General features: G+C 38.9%; 1 long non-coding RNA gene across 1 annotated transcript; it reads left to right on the top strand.

The window, feature by feature from the left end:
* The first annotated feature begins 628 nt into the window (after positions 1-628).
* On the top strand, positions 629-3,171 carry LOC141421296 (uncharacterized). The gene is made up of 4 exons (XR_012445905.1): positions 629-720; positions 1,753-1,810; positions 2,649-2,757; positions 3,066-3,171. It is a non-coding gene; the product is annotated as an uncharacterized lncRNA (long non-coding RNA).
* The last annotated feature ends 3,031 nt before the right edge of the window (positions 3,172-6,202 follow it).

The following is a 6,202-nucleotide window of genomic DNA, read 5'->3' as shown; positions in this document are numbered from 1 at the left end:
TGACATGGCTGACTTCGAGACTGCCAAGAAGTCTGGTCATGACAGCACTCTTACAAAATCTTTTCTGGTCCAAGATTCCCTATGTCTGTCCATTTCTTCAGGCCCTTCTCACAGGATTGTGTCCTGCAGGAAGGAGGTTAATTGTATCTGTCCTCTCCAAGACTTTCTAGATGATTCCTAGCACTCTTCTTGTCCTCTCTGCTGCATTTTCAATCCCTGAGATTTCTCTTTCCATCTCCTTCTAGCACTGTCTGTGATGTGGTTTCTTGTGTCCAATGTATAGGACTACTTTAAAATGTATAGGACTAGTCAGAAAATGATTCATGATCTGTTTCTATGGAAATCTTCTTCATTCTTAAAACTCTACGAAAGTCTAATGGTGTCTCTCCTGACTCTGATATGTTTCCCAAAGGAATTAAACCTTTTCCTTCTCTTCTTGACTTCATGTTCACTTTCTGCCCTGAGGAAAGTCTTGCACCTTCATTAGGCATTTGTGTCCTTTTTAGTGTCCATTTGTTTGTTCTGTATTTGGTGTTTGTTTCATAGTGTATGTTGTGTGTAACTTGGCTTTATATTCCATCTAAACACCCTAAAGACAAACAAACAAACAAAAAACCCCATGTGATTTCAGAAAATGTTGCAGCCATGATGTACCCAACATGCCTTCTCCAGTGGTCCATCTCTGCAGGCGCCATCTTTGCTATGATGCTGGGACAGCAGGTGTGTATTGCTTGCACCATCTTGGTACCCTCCAAAAAGGATTGAAATCTGGCCAAGCAGTCTAAGAGTACTCTAAAATATAATTATATAAATGTGCACGTTAGTCTGTCAAACATTGGCCAAAAATTTCTTTTGTCTGAAGAATTCCAGAAAACAACTAATTACTGTGACCAATTTTTAGGTTTTTATTTTTATGTGTACTTCAGTGTTGTACTCAAAACTTTTTGTGTATACATGTGTGTTTGTGTGTGTATGTACGATCAAATGTTTAAGCATGTGATTAAGTTGACTGTAATCTAAGAATTATCTGAAGAATTTCCTAAAGTCAAAATATAATAAATTGTTATAAAGTTAGCACCTAATTCTGTCTTTAAAAGTATTTGCTCTTAGTAATTGCTAAAAACTGGCTTATAGCCATATAAGTAATTGCTTGTATTTTGCTAACTTTATTGGGTATTTGACTGTTTAGGAAATTGAGTCTTCCCTGAATCAGTTCATTTAAGTATCTGATTTTCAGTGATTTTAATGCATTTAACAACACACTAAAAAGTGGGGGTTATTTGGGGTCAGTGACACTGCTCCCCTAACTGGTAGGAAATGTGTAGGGTTTTAATTTTGTTAGTGCTGAATGCTTTTTATCTCACCTATCAAAAGGTTGAAGTTTTCATTCCAAGGGTAACAACTAAGTTAATGTATGTATATGATATGTATAAAACTATGATGCTAGTGTTCCTTCCTCCTTTACATGTTAAATGTATTTGTGTTCTCCAAGTAAGCCTTCTAAAATACAATGTTAAAAATGCTATACCAAGCTAGTGTCCTCCAAATTAAAACTGCTAATGATGGTAGACATTTACAGGTTTGTGTACAGGTACTTCCAGTGGTAGCAAGCAGAGCTTAATGTTACTAATGAATGCAATCCATCATAATTATTTATTTAAAATGCTATACATAATAAAATTGTTTTGCCAAATGCTAAACATTTAAAAACATTCTAGCAATGACTGTTCTAAGTGTTTTTGTCATCTGCAGTTTGATCCTTCTCCAAGGCATTTGCAACCAAGCTCCCAGAAGTATCTATTTCAAACTAGTAAGAATCTGCTTCTCAAATATTTGTCTATTTAAATATTTGCTCTCATTGGTTTTGTTTTGTATTTTTCCTTATAAAACTTTAACTGTTCTCTGTTGACATTTTGTGGAAGTACATCCCAAACAGCATTAAAAAAAAATGAAACCACATTACCTACAGAGCAAAAAAAATTAAACTTAATTAAAATTGGGTACCCTGTAAGCCTAAGGATAACTTCTTCTAAACCTTTCAGTTTGCTTAAATTGGCTGGAAAAGGTTTTGTTGGCACTGACTCTCAACCTATCTGATACTTACAGGATTATATCATATCATCCAGGACACAGCAATGAGGGACAATTAAAGCCAGACCAGAGTGACTGGTCAGTGAATATCTTCAAAAGGAAACTGTTCAGAAACAAGGGGAAAGTTATAAGAATGGAAATACAGTTATGCTGGGCATGGTGGCACACACCTATAATCCCAGTGATTGGGATGCTAAAACAGGAGAATCATGAGTTAAGGCTAGCCTGGCTACACAGTGAGTTCTAGGCCAATCTAAACTATATGAGATCTTGTATGCAAACTAACAAAACATGGAGTCAATCTGGTCAGCACTTCCAAAGTAATTTTGAGAGGTTAAAAAGAATGGGTCCTATGTATGGGTATTCTGAAAAGGCAATTTAATTAGATGTTTTTGTGCTTAGCAATTATGTCTATTCCATCTTGATGGGTCAATTATTAGTTTTAAACTTAGTTTTATTTTTAAAAGGGGCAACAACATTAAATCTATTGCTGGAAACTAATGAAACTTTGTTCTCTGTAGTCCAATGTAATATGTCAGATTCTAAACTTGTTTAAGGTCCTTTTCAAGCTATGGAGCCTTACTGAAGTATGCAGATGATCTTAAATTCTTGGGGTCTGCAGAGTACTAGGCTTTTCTTCAGAAGGCACAGATCTCACAACTAAAGGTAAATTATCTAGCCACATTGTAACTCTGAGAAGCTAACTCTTGCCCCATAAAGGATGGGTTTTCTTAAAATTTGGGTCATCTAATACTATGTAATAATTATCTCAACTTAAGTGTAAATGGCTGGGTCCTATAGAATTTGGATGCCTGGGTTTGAGAAATAACAAAGCCCCTTTTATGAGACAACCCAGGGCCTGATTATAAATACCTAGAGTAAGCTAAAAAAAACAACAAAAAGTCTCTCAAAGCTTAAAGGTTTATCTTAAAGGATGATTGTCACTAATTTCTCTTTAATTCTGTCTTTACTAGTAAAAGAATAACTTGATGTATCCTGGTCCTGATCCTGCATCCTGTCAACTGAATTTTCTACCAACTTAATTTCACCTGTCATCTCCTAAATTTAAGGTAGGGAAACAACTTTTTGGTTTTCTTTCTAGGTGTTGGAATTAATAACCCTCCAGTGCCGAAAACAGACACATAAGAGACAGAAAATCTTTGTGGGGCAATTTTCTCTTGATCAGAGGGTGCAAGCATGTGCTCACTCCCACTAAGCAAACATGCAAGCACAAAATGGCTGACAGTGGCTCCTCCTTATATCCCTGATGCGTGGTACCAGCCCCTCACCTGGGATTTGTCCAGGTCAAAGGTTCACAGTCTTTCCATATTGGCTAAAAGGCTTGGGGGATGGGTTAGGGCATGCAGTTTGGTGGGCAATGGAGTTGTACATGAATCCGGAAGAAGAAGCAAGGACCCTTTAACTATGCAAATCACCTAAGATGGTGACCTAAGGAATTTTTAAGTAATCTAAGAGGGTAACAAATACTTTGATAGAAAAGATCACTTTTCTCATAATATCCCACTTTTTAAATTTAAATTCTTTTCTTCAAACTCATTTAGGAGCTGTTGGCTCTTGTGTTCCTGCATTTCTAATGGAAAGAAGTTATTTTGGTAGGGCGGAGGTGATTATTTGGTGAAGGCTGTCTCAATTAACTGCTGTGTTACTCCTTAGACACAAGGACTTATGCACCATCCTACTAAAATTAAAACTCCAGCCACTGCGATCAAGGAGATTAAGATTGAGGTCATCTAGCCTTTCAGTCTCCCAAACCAATTTCCATTAGTCAGTGAAGGGACATTTATACCTGAGTTTTCAGCTAGCTTGTTAGGTAGGGAAATTAATCCCTATAGGGCCTTAGTAATAGTTCATCGGGTATTATTTGGTATGCAAACTCCTCCTTTTCTGGGTGACATCATGTCTAATGCTAGCTTGTTCTCCCAAGCCATCTGGCTAGTTGGTCCCAATTGCTCAGCTATTCCTTCGATGGCATCCCTGATATAGTTAACAAACCTTTATTGGTTATAATAAATATAATTAAATCCAATTGACATTTTTATTTATAGTGGACCACCAGAAGAGTACTGATTCAAATCCTGCTTCAATTTGATTTCTGACTTTAAATTTGTTTGGCACCCTCTAGGAACCCCAATGACATCAATGTGAACATGGGGATCAAGGGAGCCTCTGTGGTTGGCTGCAGTATCTGTGTCTATGTCTCTCCTTTTTCTAGATGCTGTAGCACAGGCTGGGGATCTAAATGCTAGGGTGAAAGGGATTGCCATCTGCACCAAGGCACAGGTGCCTGCCCAGTTACCTGGGAGAGTCTCAAGTAAAGGTCCTCTGCAGTACTACCAGACCTCTAGTAGTACTCTGCCCATCAAAAATGTGGACTGGTTTGTGAAGCTGTTGAAAGACTGACTTTCACAGCATCCCATCAGGTTTCCTACATTTATCAATCATCCCCCCTGTCTGGTGAGACATGGGGTATAATTAGGTCTAGGTGGCCTAATAGTCCTCGGGGACTGACCCGTAAGACCTAATAATGTCTGGCAGAATTCCTTGCCCCAAGCCTTGACATCCTGAAACACAGCCAACATGCAATACATTCTATCTGGATCTGAGGATCATCCTAATGAAAACGGGACCACCTGAGACTGTGGTTTCCCAGTAGTACAAACATAGTAATCGCTCTTATTTAATGTGAGGACAGCATTTTATCCATTCATCCAAGCATTCGTATTCCTATACCCAATTTTAATAGCCATAGTTTGTCTTAGGTCCTTGACTTCTACTACAGTTACCTGAGTTCGATTGTTGTACAAATGTGGAGGTAGAACTGGGTGTCACCTAGGAGGTGTTGGAAGCTAGGCAGAGCTTAAAGGCACCTAACAGGTCTGTCCCTGAGACATCTGCCCCAACCCATATCTACAAAATATAGATGGTTTTTATGTCATACTCCAAGGGCGTTCTGTGACTAATCTAAGTGGGTTACATTGTTTATCTTTACAAGTAGGAGAGGGGTGTGTGCTGTAATTTTGACTGTAGGCTGTTAAAAGACTGTCAATTGTTCTAGATGATAGAAATTGGAGTCTTTCCAGTGCCCTGGGGTCTGAAAAGTGCCCAGCCCTTAGGATTGTCATAAAAGATAGAAGTGTATCCTTTATACCTAGTGTTTCCCCCACATCCATCCACTCTGGACCGATACCAGTTTCCCTGTGGGTTCCAGGATGAGGCAGTATAAAAGGAGTATCTTTGGAGCAGGAGTTGGGACATAAGGCCTCCACAAGGAAGGATCTGGCATGCATCAAATTCAACAGTTAAGGGAAAAGTACTCTTGAGTTACATTAATAATAAGCATACCATTTCCCAAATGAAAGGGAAAGAATATTTTAACTATAGTCTTTTTAAAGTCACTTTGGTGTTGCCTGGATGTGAAAGCACAGCCCATTGTTCCTTCTGGTCAGGCGGGGGCACCTTCTTTACCCGTGTGTGATGAGTCCATCCCTGCCCCACAATCTGGACAGCTGTCTCTATGGTTAGCAGGACCAGGAAGGGTCTTTCCCAAGCTGGCTCAAGCTTATTTTCTTTCCAGGTTTGATCAGCACATAATCGCCAGGCTGGTGTGGGTGAATAGGAAGGTCAAGTGGAGGAGCCTGTGCTAACAATCCTTGTTTCCTAAGACAAAGTAAAGTAGAGGACAATCCAAGTATATAATTTTGAGGAAATAGTCCTTGGTTTCAAAGGAAGGTACATGACTAACAGAGCTAAGGTAAGGAAGCCCATAAAGCATTTCATAGGGGTGAGGCCAATGTCTTTCCCAGGGGCCGTCTTAATTCTGAGTAGCACTATGGGAAGACATTTAGTCCAAAATAATCTGGTCTCTAAGACTAATTTAGTGAGTTGGTTTTTAAGAGTCTGATTCATTCTTTCGACTCTCCCTGAGAAAGATGGATGCCAGGGAGTATGATATTTCTGTTTGATCTCTAGAGCCTTCATAAATCCCTTAAGGATGTTGGCAGTGAAACGACTTCCATTGTCTGAGTCTATATTTTCTATAACCCCAAACCATTGATTATGTTTTCCAGTAATAACCTAATTACATTTGCAG

Source organism: Castor canadensis, chromosome 3 (assembly GCF_047511655.1).
Source record: "Castor canadensis chromosome 3, mCasCan1.hap1v2, whole genome shotgun sequence".
In the NCBI taxonomy this organism is placed as follows: domain Eukaryota; kingdom Metazoa; phylum Chordata; class Mammalia; order Rodentia; family Castoridae; genus Castor; species Castor canadensis.
Note: the sequence above shows the minus strand (reverse complement) of the source record. Positions and strands in the feature narration are given on the sequence as shown.